Raw genomic sequence first — 19,526 nt, forward strand, 5'->3', positions numbered from 1 at the left:
AGTTCTACTTGAAGAAGCCTCAGGTGCCTAAAAATCACCTGGATATTAGGATGAGATATCCGAGGTACTGGGAGGAGGAAGCTCAATGTGTTTGTTTGAAAAAACTAACTTAGATAAAATATCCCGCTTATTTCATAACAAATCCATCACTCATCTAGGTGGGAGGATTGAAATGGTGAATGGCCTGGAGCTGTGAATCAAATATGAATAATCCAGGAAACTCTGGTAACTCCAGGGGTCGTCATAAGAATATCAGGAGCCCCTTTAGGCTGTGAAATTCAAGTTTCTATTATTTTCATAATGAGTCAGTGTCTTCAGGAAACAAGGACACTTAGCTAGTGAACACATAAGACTAAGTCTCCGTGGTGCCATATATCAATGGCTGGGAGATGAGAGAATTGGGATGATGATTCCTGTAGCCTACTACAAATGTAAAACATGCCATCTGCTACTATTGGCACTAATGAATATTAATCCAGATTTTAAGCATTGTATCCTGAGTGTAAGGTGGTCAGAGGCAAAACAAAACAAAGCCCCCATCCCATGGGTTTTGGTTTTTTAACTTTGACAGCGAGTAAAAAAAATCCAACAGATAAATATCTCACATGGAAAAGACTAACCTATATGTGTGTATAAATCTAGGAAGCAGAATCAAGTAAAATCAATAACCATCCTTAGTTTGGGTGGTGGTGGTGAAAGTTCTGGGAAGGTATTATGGAGCTATCCAATAGCTCATCATACTTCTGTGATAGAAGAAACAAATCCAGTTATGCTTGGGTACAAATATAGTATCTAAAATAAATTTATATGGAGAGCTTTGGGAATCTGTTCAATTCCCCTTTTTAATCTGAAAGGGGGGGGAATCGAACCATCCTGCAAGGTCCCCTCTATAGATTATTTTTTAAATATATTTGTACCATAGTACATAACTATTGATTTGTTTCTCCATTTTCAAGACTCCTATTACTATGAGTAATTTTGAAACACCTGTGACAGTTGCCAATGAGTGCACATCATCTTTAGACCATACTATTTACAGTTTTGACGTATCTTATGAATAAATCCTTTATCTAGTAATGTAAGGAATGAGGATTATTCTCTGATGTACATTTTTCCTAAGGTCTTGGCTTTTAGGGCTGAAAAAAAGATGATGTAAATGCTGACTACCAAAAAGCCTTTAGTATAACCAAGATTGATACAAATAAACATTGATTAACTGTTGAATAATCAGTGTACGAAAGTAACTTACACTCACCAATTTTCTCCTTAAAGTCATTTCACACAAAAATTATTTCCCTTTCAGTGTGAATAATAACATACAACACTCTTTACTGCTTAGTGTCAACCTTAATATCTCAAAACTTCTACTGACTGTTCTTTATGATGTTCTGGGGTACATGTACAACTAAGCGATAAATATTTGTACATATCTTATGCACAGTGCAAGGAAGAGGTGGTTCTACTTTTGGGAGAAATTATACATTTGTTGGCTCAAGCAGTATACGTATTGACTTAACTGGAAAAGGCAGTGAGAATAATCATTATATTTATATCTTTCATTCAAAAGTTTTTCTGTTGGTGAATTACTTGTATTTTTACTGCACTAGCATTGTAATATTAGGTCATGATGAGGAGTCTGAGGTGATTCACCACTTTCACATTGTAGATGAGTTTGATAAACACTTAACACTCCAGTGCATATTCTGAGTCCCTCCATTATGAAACTGAAACAAGATTTTTAAAAGCTGTATCTGAGGCTGAACTTTAGACTAGTTCTAGACTAGACAACAGCTGCTTTATACGCAATATCAAGCTTGGTCTGCCAGCTGCATAATTTGTGAGATACTTTTTTACCAAATTTAATGCAATTTTGCATTTGACTTTTACACATTCAATAAGTTGTTTCTAATTTTAAGTAAATCTTGACATTTTCTCTGCACACCATTCAGACAAGAGGTGAGAAGGTTTATTGATGGGTACCAGAGGATCCAAGCAGTACATAGCCTATGCTATTAATGATCACCTGTCTGTCTGAAAAGAATCCAGTGTCTGGAAGAGAGCCGAATATGACAAATGGGGGGATATATAAGTATGAATGTGTACTCTTGACAGTGCAAACATATCTGATTGCTGAATAAAAAAAAGTTTGACTTACTTCGTAGAAGCATCAGACTTGGATGATATCTCTGTGGCAGAAGGTGTACTCTTTTCTTTGGTTTGTATTTGCTGCTTTTGGGTCACAAGATGCTCCCTCGACTAAAAAAGAAAAAGAAAAAGATAAGAAAAATATAACAATTAACTGCTTGTGGGGAGAAGATGCTTGTCACTATTTAAAATTGTATTACTAACATTATTACTAATAAAGTTCAAACTTTATAGAAAACTGATCCAATACTAATCCTGACCTGAGTACTATAATATCACAAGACTAGCTTCTAGCAAACCTTGCCTTTGAAGGACAAAGATAACCCAACTTATGAATAAATTTCTTTAAAAATCACTTTATCAAAGACAACAACATACAGAGGCTCTATTTCTAAGATTCATGAAATATTTTACAAGCAAAATACCAAGTGAAGGCACAATCATAAAGAAATTATATCAAATGTCAAAGTAAGAAAAGTCTGCATAATCTAAAACCCTGCACAGGTCCTAATTGCCAATTGATTTACTTTCCATGAGATGTTATTAAAATAGTTTTGAAAACATGATATCACTGTTTATTTCATTACTAGTTTATGCAAATAATAGACACTCACAAAATGCTTAGCTGCAGGACAAAGAATGACACTTGTAACTGCTTTATTGTGCCGTGAAGCGTCACAAAAGAGGCTTTCGAACAATCACACGGAGATCTGAATGAAAACTTCCCCAGTCATTGCACCTAAAGCTATGTGCTGACAGCCAGGCAGTAGGGTAGCACTAGTCAAGGGAACTGAACTTTTGTGTGTTAAAATTTGTCTGTAAAAAATACCATAATATTAAAATAAAAAAAAAATTAACTTAAGATCTTAATGACAATCTCAAGACAGTTCAATAAACTTTCTTTTTTACAGTCATTCCAGCAAAACAATAATAATACAGCATCCAACAATAAATGAAATTTGTCAAACATAAATAATATGCAAACAGAAAAGCTTCTAACCAGAATATGTAATGTCGTAAATAAAAAGATGTGATAACCGGTAAAAAAAGCTGATGTTGAAAACTAAAATGGCTCAAGAGAAAAGAGAGAATCCGTAGTTGCACGGATTCTGGTCCTCTAAATTTGCTTATCAACATTTACAAGTGGAAATCTTTCATAGCTCTCAAAAGTTTCTCAGATCAAATATAAAATCATGAGGAAACAGACACCTTGAAATAGGTACATAGGAAAAAAACTTTCTTTTCACAGTAAGTAAAACAAAAGGGTAATCTTGCTTTTATATATCTACAATATCTGCATATATTTACAAAAAAAGAAAATCATACAAACTACATTTTTCTAAACACCATCAGACAGCCTCAAATGGACTCTTGGAGATTTACAAAATAAAGACGTTAACCATCACGCTCTGGGCTAATACATATACACTAATAAAGCGAATCCAACAGGAAATGATAGGTCAGAAATCCAAGCGTTTTTCGTCTTTACTAGCACATTGTCAAGGAGCTAATGAAATACAATTGGAGAGAAAGGTCTCAGGTACAACAACAATATCAAGAATCCCCATATGGTTAATTGTCAAAAAAGGGTAAAATTAAAAGAGATAATCCAGGATTATTGGATATCACACGGTCACAAACCTAAACAGCTTTGACCCTAACCTTACATGTATGTTTAGGTCAAGACACATAAAATCAATAACCCTATCAGACCATCATTAGTTCAGTGGGCTCAGTTACGTAAAATTTATCAAAATGGCTTGTAAAAATTCTTACTCATTTGGTAGGAAAATACATTTCTAAACACGAATGTTAAAACAATGTAGATTTTATAAATAATTGAATAGTAAATTTGGATTTTGATTTTAATATGGTTAGTTTTTTTTGATTTGTCTCTTTGTTTACAAAAGTGCCTGTAGATGACTTACTTGAATATTTGGAGGATGAATTAGACGTCATGACATTCCTTAAGTGTAGCAAACCTCATTAGTTTCATAAGGTTATGTATCAAAGATAGTAAATTTTGTTTTAATGGGGAATTTTTTGTACAAAAGTTTGGCATGGCTATGGGTAAATCCCTTATCTCCTTTGGCCTTAGCAATATTTACATGGAATTTTTTGAGACAAAACTCATACCAAGAATTTTGCCCCCAAAAGTTATTTGGTTTAGATATGTGGATGATATCTTCTGCATTTGGCCAGTTCACGAAAATCTCCAGGAATTCCTTAATAATCTCAATAATTTAGTCCCTTCTTCTATAAAATTTACTGTAAGAGGAAGAAAGAAATTGTAATTTGAATTTTCTTGATGTAACTTTCCATAGAAATGATAGAAATTTCACCTTTTCAGTCTTTCAAAATCAACTAACGTTTGCCTCTTTTGTTCATTACTACTCCAATCAACACTCTGTTTTTGGGGGATGTTCTTAAGGGCTTTACGTGTCTGTAGCCCACAGTTTATTGACACTGAAATTAAAACTATTGATGATATTGCATTGAAACTTAAATACCCAAGGACTTTTGTAGTGTGGGATGAAAAAAGAGCTAGAAAAACTTTTATTCAACTAATGACAAACTTGAATTTAGTAAGCATAACATTCTAAAATTACCCTATGAATGAAAGGTTTTTAGATATTCCTAGAAGTTTAAAAATTGTTAACATAAATGTTGTTTTCGAGTAATATAATGTCAAGAGTTTAGTAATAAAATTCTCCTAAAGATCTTCCAGGCTGCATATATGAAATTCCTTGCAAAAAAAGTGTGATAAAGTCTATTACAGACAGACCGGTAAATCTCTTTCACAACGTCTCAAACAGCATCCAATATTCTGTGAGAACTGGGCAAATATCAAATGCATTATTCGTACATATGAGAGATTTAGACCATCCTATTAACTGGAGTCGAGCAAGAGCCTTAATCCCATTGTAATGACACAGTTAAAAGGAATATCATTGAATCTTGTTTCATCAAGTCAAATAATGAAATGTTCTAAATTTAAGTCTTGGTTTATCTAAACTTGATGCTTTCATAATGAAAAAATTGTAGATAGATATAAGCAACAAAATTAAAATATTCAGTTTTTACATGTTTTTGGACTGTAGTGATACTTGTAATTTCGGTTAGGGTCAAATCTGTTTAAGTCTGTGACCGTGTGATATCCGATAATCCTGATTATCTCTTTTAATTTTTACCCTTTTAACAATTAACCATCTGGTATTCTGATCTTGTTGTGTACCTGAGACCTTTCTCTCCAATTGTATTTCATTAGCTCCTTGACAATGTGCTAGTAAGACGAAAACGCTTGGATTTCTGACTATCATTTTCCTGTGGGATTCGCTTATTTATGAAGTCATGTGCATCTACTGTGATTTTTTAAGCATATACACTAATGAATTAAACCCATGACTGGGCTAATTTAAGGATGGCCAATTTAAAAGCAAAACTTTTCAAAAAACTCATCAATGGAAAGAGAAGCGAACTGGTTTATATGCTCCATGGTATGATAAAAAAATTAAACTATCAAAATTTCCTGTACTCTTCCCACAGGAAAGTTTAAGGTGGGAATACTTTCCCACCCCTTACAGATAATGATAATTCTTATATCATAAAAAAAATATAATGGTATGTTTTACCCAATGACCACTAAGTGATCTTCCATAATTAAAGATGTTGAGGGTCTGAAATAATATTCACAGTAACCTCAAAGGTGGATGCCTAGTTAAGTAGTTTGTTCTGTCTTCAACACTGCAACTATTGATAGTACCCAAAAAGCAATGAACTTAAAACTGAAAAGATGAAAACAGTTTCAACTAATAAATGCATGTTCTTACTTCTTCGTCTGAATGCTGTAGCACACAAACTTCTTGTCATAGCCTACAGAAGTCATCAAGAGTTCATTTATAGGTGAGAAGGACACAGATGACACAGGTGCTGCATGGGCATTAGCAAAGGTATGTAGCAGGCTTGTTGGCGTTGGCATCAAAGAGGGCAACAGAGCCCCCTTCAGAAGAACACCCAACTAAAGATTTCTTCACCATACTATACACAACTTCTGTCACAGGCTTCAAACAGGATAGTATAACAGATTAACAAAACATCACAATTTTCATGTCTTTATCACTACTCAACTCAATCCGATCTTTTAATCTTATTACTGCACTAGTTTATGTTTAGCAAAACTAGTGCAGTGAGGAGCAACACATGCTATCCTAAAACAATTCACTATGAATTTACTAATCTATTAAAGTTTTGTCTATTGATTTTAAGTATCTTTTTTTCTAACAAATGATCTCTTCTTTTTGTATTCCTTATTATCTTCCATAACTTCTTGCAAATGACACTCTCTTTGGAAGCTAGAATTTCAAGTCAATGATGTAAGAATTACTACATCTATTCTGTGCCTACATATACAATACTACTGTTATCTTATTATTTTCCCTTTGTATTTATAATAGGTGTCAGAGCTAGTACGTGAAAAAAGGGGTCAAACTAAACTTATGTACTATGTATAGATATCTTTGAAGGTAAGCATGTTCCAATGAAACCCGCCTCAGATATTTCAGAGTGATTACATAATCTTAAAATTTTGTTCATACTTTGTTATTGAATCACTTGAATCCTCTACAGCAAAAAAAGAAAAAAAATATGTATTTTTTTTTAGTTGTTCACACTTAGTTGTTTACTCTTCCATTATGAATAGCTACAGTGCTCATGGTTTGCTACAGTATGCAAGGATAACTAAAAAACTAATGCTATAAAAAAAAAGCCATGATTTACTGAAATACTGTACAGAAAAAAAAAAGCAGACTACTTGTATACAAGGAAAAAAGTGAGGGAGAGTATCATTGTCCTAATTAGCATGGATTACAATCCAAATGAAAGATAGTTAAAAGTAATTTGATTAAAATCATTTAAGAATCTTCTGTCCTCAGAATAATTTCAGAGATCAGCTACATATATTTTCATTGTATTTATACAAGAGTAAAACAGGACAGTAAATGTACCATAAGTACTTTACCTTGTCAAAAATCTTGTAAGGTCCTCCAACATTGTTATTCATTGTTGAGAGTAGGTAGATGCTCCCCTTGGAGGATGCGACAATATGGGAGTCATTGTAGCTGAATGCAAGGCACGAAATGGGAGAGCTGGAGACCTAAGGCAGACAGATACATGTGCATTAGTTACAGAAATTAAAGGAAAAAATTGACATCATAAAAAATACTACCTGAATGATGGTCACCTACATTTTAGGTGTAATCCTTAATATGTTAGCTCCTCAACTTAACAGATGGTTGAGGGTCTGGTCCTTTCAGATAAGTAACAAGACCCTAGTATAGCATAGACTGCACTTCAATATTTTCTACATATCTTACTGCTAACAGCAACTGTACTTTATGTTTAACATTCAATTTAAACGATATATATAAAAATGATATTGTTAGTATACAATAAAGTTTTGTACATACTTACCTGGCAGATATATACTTAGCTTAGGTCTCTGACGTCACGACACAAAATTCAAAACTCGCGGCACACGCTACAGGTAGGTCAGGTGATCTACCTTACCCGCCGCTGGTGGCGGATGTAAGAACCCAGTCCCCCTTTCTTGTCAGATTATTTTCTTCCACCTGTCTCCTGAGGGGAGCTGGGCGGGCCATCAATCGTATATATCTGCCAGGTAAGTATGTACAAAACTTTATTTGTATACTAACAATATCATTTTTGTACATGAACTTCCCTGCCAGATATAACTTAGCTGATTGACACCCTTGGTGGAGGGAAAGAGACACATACTCACCTAGAAAGTGGGACAACACTGTTAAAGGAATAAAAAATATAAACCTCTGGTTCTTACCTGATTTAGGCAGAAGACTTCATAGTTAACTGTCTATTAGTCTGCGTTGCCTAAAGAGTCTCAGCGAGGGCGGTGACCTATGGCTGAAGAACTCTTTGGGTCTACCAATGGGAACTGAGTCACTTACTTGGCAGAATCCAAGCAGGGTCTGGTCAATGGGGATCACCCGCTTACATGCCAGAGCCTATCACTACCAATTGCAAGGAGCCTCAAGCACAACCGATCACCTAACCAAATACTAATATTAGTATACGAAAGAAGGAGCTGCCTCCTGCAACCTCCTTCGTACAACCCAACAAAACTCAAAATTAAAACTAACAGGGAAACAGATTAAAAACAAAGGATGTGTTTCAGCTCCCTGCCCACCCCAGCACTGAATCCGCCGATACGTAAGGGCCTAGCCCAAAACACTTTTTCATATGTAATCGATACGTCTTTTAGGTAGTGATTGGAGAAGACTGATTCACACCTCCAAAAAGTGGCCTTCATGAGTTTTTGCAATGACATAATTCTTCTTGAAGCCAAAGACGTCGCGATGGCCCGACTTCGTGCGCCTTGACTTTCAGAAGACTAAACTGTTGCTGATTGCAAGAAGTGTGGGCTTCTCTAATAACATTCCTGATAAGAATGAGAGGGCATTTTTAGATAAGGGCCTACTGGGGTCCCTTACAGAGCACCAGAGATTGCTCTCATTAGCAGCAAGTTTCTTCTTCCTTCCTCTGAAGATAAAATTTCCAGGCTTCTCACCGAGCAAAGAGATCTCTCCTCTTCTGTCCCAACTAAGGATGGATAAGCTTTTAATTTTCGAAGCTCCTGGGCCATGTTGAAGAAGGGTTTTCATTTTTGGCTAGGAGAGCTGGAAGAAAAGAGCAAACCGCGGAGCCTCCTTGGAAACCTACCTCACCTTCTAGAGCCTGCAGCTCGCTGACCCCTTCGCTGAAGCTAACGCACAGAGAGTCTTCATCGAAGGTCTCTGAACGAAAGCTGTATGGGAGATTCGAAAACCTTGAGGACTCAGGAAGAGCAGCACGACATCTAAATTCCAGCTAGGAACTAAGGAGGAGGTTCTTTTAACCGTCTCAAAAGATCTGATTAAATCATGGAGGTCCTTGTCTTCGGATATGTTTAATCCTCTATGATGAAAAACTGAGGAAAGCATGCTCCTGTATCCCTTGATGGTGGAGACTACTAACCCACATTTTTGTTTTCCCCTCAGGAAGATAAGGAAATCTGCTATCTGAGTCACAGAGGTACTGGAAGAGGAAACTTTATGAGTCCTGCGCCAACGTCGAAAAATCCCACTTCGACCCTGGTAGACTCTAGATGTGGAAGGTCTACGTGCATTGGCAATAGCCCTTGCAGACTTTGCCGAAAAGACCTTAGCTCTGACGAGACTCTTGATAGTCTGAATCCAGAGTCAGACTGAGAGCGGGGAGGTTTTTGTGAAAACCTGCCTTGAAGTGGGGCTGTTTGAGCAGATCGACTCTTAGTGGTAGGGATCTTGGAACATCCACCAGCCATTCCAGTACTCTGCGAACCAGTCGTGGGCGGGCCAGAATGGAGCTATCAAAGTCATCCTTGCTCCCTCTGAAGCTGCGAACTTCCTTTAACGTTTCCCCTAGAATCTTGAAAGGCGGGAACGCATAAAGATCCAGGTTTTTCCAATCCATCAGGAATGCATCTATTGCCACTGCTCTTGGATCCGCAATAGGGGAGCAGTATAGATCTCCTCGCATTCCTGGAGGTCGCAAAGAGATCGAGATGGGGCCTGCCCCACGTCCTCCACAGCTCCTGGCATACGTCCGAGTGCTGAGTCCACTCTGAGGAAGGACTTGATTCCTTCTGCTTACAGATCCGCTCTGACATTTCTTTCTCCCTGTCCGAACCTGGTGAGAAGACTTATCTTCCTTTCCTCTGACCACAGGAGGAGCGATCTCGCTGCTCGACAGGGAGAAAGAGTGAGTCCCCCTGTTTCCGAATGTAAGCCAGGGCTGTGGTGTTGTCCGAGTTGATCTGAACTGATTTTCCCTTTACGAGGGGTTGGGGTTCGAAGGTTTTGAGAGCTAACCAAATAACTGTTAGCTCTTTCTTGTTGATGTGCCAGGACACCTGATTCCCCATCCATGTGCCGACACTTCTCGTCGACCCGAGAGTAGCTCCCCAACCTATGTCCGAAGCGTCTGCATATAACACTAGGCTGGGGTCCGAACCTGCAAGGAAAGGACCTTCCTTGAACAGAAGAGGGTCTAGCCACCAGCGTAAGATCCTCCTTTATCTCTTGCGAAATCTTGAACGCAAAGTCCAGACCTTGAGATCTTCGATTCCAGTTCCTCGTCAGGAAGAACTGAAGGGGTCTGAGGTGCAACCTTCCTAGAGAAACGAATTGCTCCAGCGAGGAGAGTGTCCCCAACAGACTCATCCACTCCCTCGCTGTGCATACATCTTTCTCTAGAAAGATTGCTACCTTCTCCGAACCTCGGGTTATCCTCTCTGGGGACGGATATGCCCGAAAAACCTGAGAAGCCATCAGAATCCCCAGATTGATACGCTCTTGACTGGGGATTAGCTGTGACTTCTCGAAATTCACTAGCAAACCCAGAGAAGCTGCTAGATCAACGTCAATCGTAAGTCCTCCAGACATTTCTCCTTGGATTTGGCCCTGATAAGCCAATCGTCCAAGTAGAGGGAAATCCTCACTCCCTCGAGATGGAGCCACTGAGCAACGTTTCTTCATCAGCCCTGTGAATACTTGGGGGCCGTGGAAAGGCCGAAGTTCATAGGTCCCTGAACTGAAAAAACTTTTCCCCCCTCCCCACATGAATCTGAGAAATTTGCGAGAAGGATGGAGGTCGGCACATGGAAGTAAGCGTCCTGAAGGTCCAGTGACATCCATCCAGTCCCCGGGACGAAGAGCTGCTAAGACTGATGAAGTCGTCTCCATAGCGAACTTCCTCTTCTTCACAAAGAACATTCAGGGCGCTCACGTCCAGAACCGGCCTCCATCCTCCTGAGTTCTTGGGAACTAGGAACAGACGGTTGTAGAACCCCGCGGAAAGAGGGTCCTGAACCATCTCTATTGCCTCTTTCTCTAACATCAGCTCTACTGCTAGAGCGAGGGCTTGATTCATTAGTGGGTCTTTGTATTTGGCCACCAGTTCCCTTGGAGTGGTGGTCAAAGTGGTTCTCGAGATAAAGGGAATGAGGTATCCCCTCTTGATGATAGCGAGGGACCAGTTTGTCCGCCCCCTTTCTTTCGTGCCCAGACATCTGCAAAGTTTCAGAAGTCTGGCACCCACAGTTGTCTGGAGGACACGAACTACTTCTTGGCCCTAATAGACCGAGAGAAGGTCCTTCCTCTTCTAGGTGGTCTCGAACCTCTGGAGGACGAAGAGCGAGACGAAGGGCCTCCTCGAAAGGGTTCTTGCCTACTCTGAGTCTCCTTCTTCGTCTTCTGTTGGAACGAAGGTTTCGGGATTCTAGCAGAGCGAGCCAGCATATCCTGCGTCGCTTTTGCTGACAACGAGCTGGAGATGTCATTAATTATCTTCTTCGGGAAGAGTTGCGGTGAAAGTTGGGAATACAACAAGGAAGCTCTCTGTGTGAGAAACCGCCTTGGTAAGAAAAGAGCAGAAAACGGCTCTCTTCTTGACTACTCCTGCACCAAAAAGTGAAGCAATCTCCCCGGAACCGTCTCTCACTGCCTTGTCCATACAAGACAGAACTGCGTGAAGGTCTTCAGGTGAAAGAGTGTCTTGCTCCTGAGTCCTCTTAGCCAGACTCCAAGGGTCCAGTCAAGAAAGTTAAAAACTTCTAAGACTCGGAACATTCCCTTCAGAAGGTGATCCAACTCGCTCATACCCCACGTCGTCTTCGCAGAATTCAGCGCCCGAGCGACGTGCGGAATCAACCAACGAAGAGAAGTCGAGTTCTGCTGAAAGAGGGAAGAGTCAGACCCAAGGGCTCTCCTGACTCGTACCAGAAACCCCATCTTACCCGTCAGTTTGGACGGGGGAAAAGAAAAAAACGGTCTTGCTTTCTCTTCTTTTGATACCAACCAGTTGTCAAGTTCTTCAGAGCCTTCTTCATCGACACTGTAGGCTTCATCTTTAAATGCCTGAAGACTTCTTAGCCGTATTGGTCGTTGAAATAAGGACGGAGAGGACGGAGGAGCAACGGCCGAAAGAGGACTCCCCCCCCCCCCCCAAAATCTTGCAAAGAGAGGATGGGCGGTCAGTCTCTTATATATGAAGAAACCGAAGCATCCTTGGGCAAATCTTCCTCAGAATCCCCAAGAAATTCTTCCGAAGAATGACGTTTAGAAGTTCTACTGCCCGGAGGAGAGCTAATCCTTGGAGAGCGCCTGTTCGGAGAGCGCCTACTGGGAGAAAATCCACTGGGAGAGCGCTTACATGGGGAGCGCTTACAAGAGAGCGCCTACTAGGAGAACTCCTACCAGGAGAGCGCTAAACTTGGGAGAGCGCCAACCAGGAGAGCGCCTACTTGGAGAGCGCCTACTTGGGGAGCGCCTGCTAGGAGAGCGCCTACTTGGGGAGCGCCTACTAGGAGAGCTACTAGTGGAAAGCTCGCCTGCGGAAACAAAAGTCTATATCCACAGAAGAGCGTCTGGATAAGGAGAGCGCCTATCAGGCTCTCTGCGCCTGCTAGGCTCTTGCGCCTGCCATCCTCAATACGCCTGCCAGGCTCTTGGTGCCTATCAGGCTCAAAACCCCTACCAGGCTCTTGACGCCTGCCACGGGGAGAGAAAACATCCACAGAGGATTCCCTGTCAGAAGCGCGGCGCTTACAAGGCTCTGAGCGCCTATCCAATCGGGAGTGATCCAACGGAGAAGAATGCTTCCATTGCCGCCTACAAGGCTCTTGGTCTTGGCGGCCTACTAGGCTCTTGGCGCCTACTAGCTCCGAACGTCCGTCAAAAGGAGAGTGGCCCCCAGGCGAAGAACTCTTCCTTCGCTCCTGACGAAAACGAGGCTCTTGACGCCTAACTGAAGAGGAGCGGAAATCCTGAGGAGAGAGCCTGTGCCGGCTCCTTACGCCTGACATGCTCACAACTCTTGCTGGGGAGAGAGAGAGGGCCTACTCGGAGAATGATCCCGAGCTTCAGCCTGCACTTCTGACTTCCTGCTACAAGGCTCAAAACTTCTCTAGCAGAGAGATCTAGCAGAAGGAACGTTCTTAGACTTCTTCACCGGAAGTGAGGCGTCCTTCCGACGATGAGAAGTCCCGGCAATAGACTCCGCTAAAGCCGCAATCTGCGCCTGCAGACCCGCCAGGATACGCGCAGGAGACCTCTTAAACTCCTCTACAGGAGACGAAGTCCGAGACCCGAACAGGAGAAGCGTAAACAGACGAAAACTTGGCTCTCTTTTGCGTTCCACTTCTGGTTCTTCCGCGAAGGATTCGGGGCTGGAAGGAAGGGCGCAAGGAGCTTTCCAGGGCCTCTTGAGAGGGCGAGACGACTCCGAGGCGCTCCATCTACGCTTAGGAGAAGGCGACGAAGATGTACGAGAAGCACTGGCGCAATAAATCCTTCTTGGTTCGATCCAAGGCAGCCTGGGAACGAGCAACAGGATCTGCCGAGGGGACGCCTGACCGGTGGGGTTCTCCCTAACCTTCCTGCTTCGGCTTTCGACTTTCCTCTCCACTGGGTCTGGGAGTCTGGAAGAGGTCTAGGCCTGGAAGCGTTAGTGAGCCGGTCAGACGCACCCTCCACTGCACTAGGGGCACTGCACTGATCACTGCACTATCATCACTCTTACCTTGTCGAGAGCGAGCGAGGCTCTCCTTACTCCTGATCGAGGCTCTCCCGGAAGCAACTTCCGAAAACGAATCTTCGGGTTCAAAGCTGGGCGCAGGGGCTGAAACCGGAGAAGGAACTACTTCTACTACAGGATTCTCAGCGTCAACTTCACTCACCCTCGATCTACTAGAGCTCCTTGAAGAAGCCTTGCGCGCCCTATCCTTCTCTAACTTTCTCACATAGAAGAAAGAGCCTTCCAACCATCCTCATCCAAATTCTCCACTCTTTGCAAGGGTTAATAAAAGAGTTCATTCATTCCTCTACAAGACGTACATACAGAGTGAGGATCTAATGCAGCTTTAGGAAGCTTAACTTTACATTCCTTCATTGAACAAACCCTAAATAAACTAGGTTTCTTAACTTCAGAATCATCCATGATTATATTCTAAGAGATCCAAAAGAAAATCCAAATAACAATCCAAAAAGCGTATGCCAAGCCAACAAACAAAGGGTACTTCACCAAAATCCAAGCTCGGCAACGAGAAAAGAATTTAACTATCGTAAGGACTGAACAACAGGTTGTTGGTCCAGCCGGCGACAGAAAAAATAATTCTGACAAGAAAGGGGGACTGGTTTCTTACATCCGCCACCCAGCGGCGGGTAAGGTAGATCATCCTGACCTACCTGTAGCGTGTGCCGCGAGTTTTGAATTTTGTGTCGTGACGTCAGAGCCTAAGCTAGTAGTAATATCTGGCAGGGAAGTTCATGTACAAAATGTATTAGATCTAAAATGGTACCATACCAAAAAAATACTTTATATACAAGGTAATTATAGTACTGATAAATACAGTTTCACTAGGTTTAGGTGCATTATTATTGGATTAACTTTCTCAAGACACACGATATACCATTGCTATTCTGAAAGCATGTTGCAAAAAAAAAATTTACTACAAACTGACAAAATTTTATACTTAACTAGAATTAAGGTTAAAACTTCACTGTATAAGCTTTCTTCTCAGATTTTGTTTTAAGATTCCACAAAGCACAGTACCATCCTGCTTCCAACACCAAGATAATGTGATGAACGGCAAGGAAATTTATATGAAGGTGAATCCTGCAATAAATGAGAAACAATATAAATGTAAAATACTAACTGCATTTCACATATGTTTATACTACTTGCACAAAAATTGCAGTGGGCTCCCCATGGGATGCCTCACTCTCATCATTAACCACCACAAAACAAGTCAGCTTGCTATTCTGACAAGTTTTGATCTAGAAAACGTATACGTCTTCCCCATCATTGGGTACACAACAAATTTCAGTACTCACCACTACTCTAACAACACCGATGTTAGCTGTTGATTTTGAATTAACAGCATACAAAGTGATTTCAGCAGCACTTTCCCAAGGGCATGCTATACACACTGCCCATTCTGTGCCCATGTTAATCCATCGACACGTCCTGTAAAAGATCACAACGATTATCCATTAATTCTATAAGAAAAACTGTTAATAGGAACCTACTTCATTTATTTTCAGAGTTTAATGCTTCTTTTTGGAACACGATCAATTTCAATAAAACAAAACTCAATATCTATTTTGTAACTAAGAAATGAGCAAATTAAATCATAATTCCAATAGAATTAAACTGGGATCTGTCAGAACTTCTGCACAGTACATCACAAAAATGCTTAAGTTGAAAGATATTTACACAAACAATTTTGTTACAGTGCATAAATCCAAGGGTATCTTTGTGATATACTACTTAGCTTACAGAAGCAAACAGGAGAAAATGGTTCAGCATACCATAGTGAAAAGTACAAGCGACTAAAAAAAACAGAAGAACTACACAATGGCTTTACCACTGTACAGAAATACCATTTAAGCATGAGCCCCTACTTCCCTTTTAGCATGTCATACGAACTACTAAACACTGGAGTTTTAGTCAATTGCACAACATTCTGCACAGTAAGATTTAAGCAAGCATACCTGAGGGAATTTCTTGAAGAAGGGTATACTTCTTAGCATCCCAGAGCTTAATGGAGCACCCTGATGTTGCAAACATGGTCCACTGAAAGAATAATTTACCTTAAAAAACATGTAGATAAATACATATTAATTCTAAAGAATTAAAGCTATGATGTGTTTATATCATGGAAAAAGTACATCAAAAAATACCATCAAGAAAGAAGTACTATACGTAGTTGCTACTGTCATCCCGCAACTTTTAACTCCTTGAACTCAAAGCAGTGAGACAGCCAGGTACAGAGAAAACAAACAAGAGAGTTGGAAAATTACCGTGGCACCTCAACTTAACATTCACTTTGGGAAGTCTGGCTTTCTGGTAAGTAGATACTCAAGTTCATTAGTAACAAAGACTATATGTTATATCTTGCACTGAATATTTTTATAGTATCTTATAGCTAATCGCAATTCCACATAGTTTCTAACCTAAACCAACCTCTTCTTTACACTCAACATTCAATTTAAGAGATTTAAAAAATGTATGAAATCTAAAATTACAATAAAAAAAAAAAATATAATAATAAGTAGCTCCAGGACTCATACAGAAGAGTGTGCTCCTAGAAGCAGTGCACATAGTTAGAAAGTGATGGACTCCTAAGGGGAGGCAGGAAGCAACCCGGAACCCCACACTATAAGTACCACTTTTGCGCAACCCAGCCTTCAAAACCTTCGTCTAAGTCATCTGGCCCATCTTACAAGGAGAGTCCCTTACCCTCCCACTAAAACTAACTTGGTATACAACATACCACAGTACTTATTTTGAATGGGTTCAATCTAGAGACAAATACCTTTGTCAGCTGCTAACAACCACATTAAGTACACTCTCAAGCTGTAGAAAGAGAGAAGAGAGAGAAAAAAAAAAAAAAAACCATGAAAGAGTACAATTAGCTATACCTAAATAACTGATGTATGTTGGACGCATGCATCATAATTATCAGCCTAAACTAATTTTTCAGGACTTCAGCTACACAGTGACTGTCATTCAGCAATGTAATATAAATGGAATTATAGAGATCTTAAAACAGCTTTTATTTTAGTGCTGAGTGTAAACAAATAATAAACTAAAGCTGCCATAGCCTACTATAGCCTAGCAGGCTTGAGAGGATAAGTTGGGAGAAACACCTAGGCTAAATGTAATTTTTTTTTTACAAATAATTTTCGAAGCACATTAAACACACGCAGGATATATGAGAAGGAAAACCACATTTAGGCTATAGAGCTACTAGCATATGCAAATACTGTTCAAATAAGCACTGGGATGGGACGTGGTCCCGATTGTAGGCTAGAACCGAATTGCACACACAACCATCACACGCCATATTGGATTTAAAAACTGCCTTGAACACATTTTTTGCGAAGACTTCACAGGCTTATTTTTACTTCATATGGCGGATTGCAATCTCATTTTGTTAACGAAACTTCAATCTTTTGAATGGTATGCTACTACCTATTCAATAGTAGATATTACCTAGGTACCTATTGTTTCAATCAATTAAATATTGAGTGAAAAAGTGGTCTTTTTTTACGATCAATGTTCCTACAGAGGTGTTTTGTTTTACCTATGTTCATGAGGGGTGAGAAATTATCTTAGGCTACGCTAGCTCTATTACCTAATGACCTGTAGGCTAGCCTACACACTAAAATCTTTTTCAAATAAAATTTAATCCACTCATTGGAAGCCAACTTACGAACGCTCTAGTCCAAATAGTCTAATACCCTAAACTAGCCTAATTGGACAATGCTACAAGCTAAGTAGGGTACGCTAATTAACTAGTAGGTAGTACTAGCCTAGCTATCGTGCCAATGGGGAGGTACTACTATAGTACCTAGTAGGTACTACTAGGTAGGTACCTACTAGTGCCTATGCATAAATTGCAGCCTACAACATTTAGCCTACCCTAGCGCCATACGAATACTATAACTTGGTAAAACTAATCATAATTAAGAATTCTGTCTGAGTTTAGGTAGTTAGCTAACTCAAAGCTAGGTTGAGCTAAGATTGCCCGCCTACGCTCGCCTTCCGTATGTCTATACCTGAGCAAGGATAAATAGGCTAATTCATATCCAACAAATAGTAAGTTACGAAGGTTAATATACATAATCACCTCTCTATGGCTGTTCTCTAAAGATATACACTTAACTCACTGCACTTAACAAAATAAAACTAAATATTCGAAAAAGGAGACCAAGGCGCGCCTTAGTTTTACAGCTGATTTGAAACCCCGTCAACTTTGTAATGTAGGGGCCGTTTAATACAAAGCTAATTATTTTGTCGGGTCTCAGGGAGAGTATTGGTAAAGGTATTTAGTATGTAATAGGCGAAATTGATTCTTGACTGTACATCATAATATTCTAATTCTTTAACAAATCAGGATATAATTAATTATGCTCATAAAACTCATTACATCTAATGTACTATGTAGACATCGGCTGCCCATTTTTCGCGCTTTGATTTGAGGTGCGGAGAATTTCAGGTTAATGGTTATTCTTTTAGGTTCATCCAGTAGTTAGTGATGTAAAGCAAAGGAATTTCTAATTGCTTGTAATGTAAAAAAGGCTTAGTCTTTCTCAGCCTTGTCCAGGTATCGTAAAAAGTTTCGAACGAAACGCACCCAGACTTCAGTAATTTATTGGTATTTGTCAGAAACAGGTAACTGGCCACGAATCTTGTGTTGATTTTGCCACCTGTTGTAATGATGTTACACTGTCAAACTAATCTACTACCACATACAATAAGTATCTAGACCCACGTATCCACAAAAGCTTAATAACATTATAAGCAAGCAGTATGATTTTGAATCGAGATACTCTGTACATTCATGCTCAAACAATTACATATTCAGTCTTCTTATTACAGGCTTGGTATCATAATATCACTAAATGTACGTAAACAATGGAAATTTTCCCTCAATTGTTAGTAGCGACTGAATGAATGCTTTAAGCAATAACTGGCCTGAAATTGTTCTGAATACGATATCTTCTATTTTACCGCCTGTAAAATACATATGCTAACAATCAGTACCTCATTTTGCTCGCTGGACAAATGACTTTGAGGTACTTTACTTTTCTTTGGTAACTGCCTGTCCTTTTACACACTTGCTCTGATATTTTTGGTTTTGTGCCAAACCTCATTTTCAAAACAGTTTACCAATGTGTCGGACAAATTTCGCTCTCCATCCACTGCAAAACTCAAGTTTCAATTTCTCTGCCATTGCTGCACTTTTTTTTATTTGTCTAAGATGTAACTTTACTTTTAACGAGTTTTGCTAAGCATTTTATTCTTATTTGCATTCATGAATAGCTCGGAACCTATCAACTCCTCTGAATTATCTATACACATCTGCAATGCTAGGTTCCTTAAATCCATTTCAGTGTATTATGTAGAGATAATGAGACAAGGCACGCAGTGAGATAAACACGGAAAGGAGTGATAATGTTAATTAGAAATTAGACACGCTCATCACGAAACAATGTTGAATGGAAAATCAGTTGAGCGGCAGTTCAGCGTAATTCGCATCTTCGGACATTTCGTAGGATCTGTTTATGACGAATAGGTCATTAAGCAAACCATCATTTAGCGCTAATCGTCAACATTTTGAAGAATATGACTATCCTATAAATTAAAAATTTTGTTCACTCCTCACTTGCAGGCCATGCAGGCCAACAAAATGGAACTCGGAGTGGTTTGAGTCTCTATATACCTTAAGAGACAAACGCTCCTTTCGTAATAATGAAAGGTCT

General features: G+C 39.8%; 1 pseudogene; it reads right to left on the bottom strand.

Moving 5' to 3' along the window:
• LOC135225100 (protein NEDD1-like) overlaps nucleotides 1–19,526 on the bottom strand; it is a 58,081-nt pseudogene that overhangs the window by 27,933 nt on the left and 10,622 nt on the right.

Source organism: Macrobrachium nipponense, chromosome 12 (genome assembly GCF_015104395.2).
Source record: "Macrobrachium nipponense isolate FS-2020 chromosome 12, ASM1510439v2, whole genome shotgun sequence".
In the NCBI taxonomy this organism is placed as follows: Eukaryota; Metazoa; Arthropoda; class Malacostraca; order Decapoda; family Palaemonidae; genus Macrobrachium; species Macrobrachium nipponense.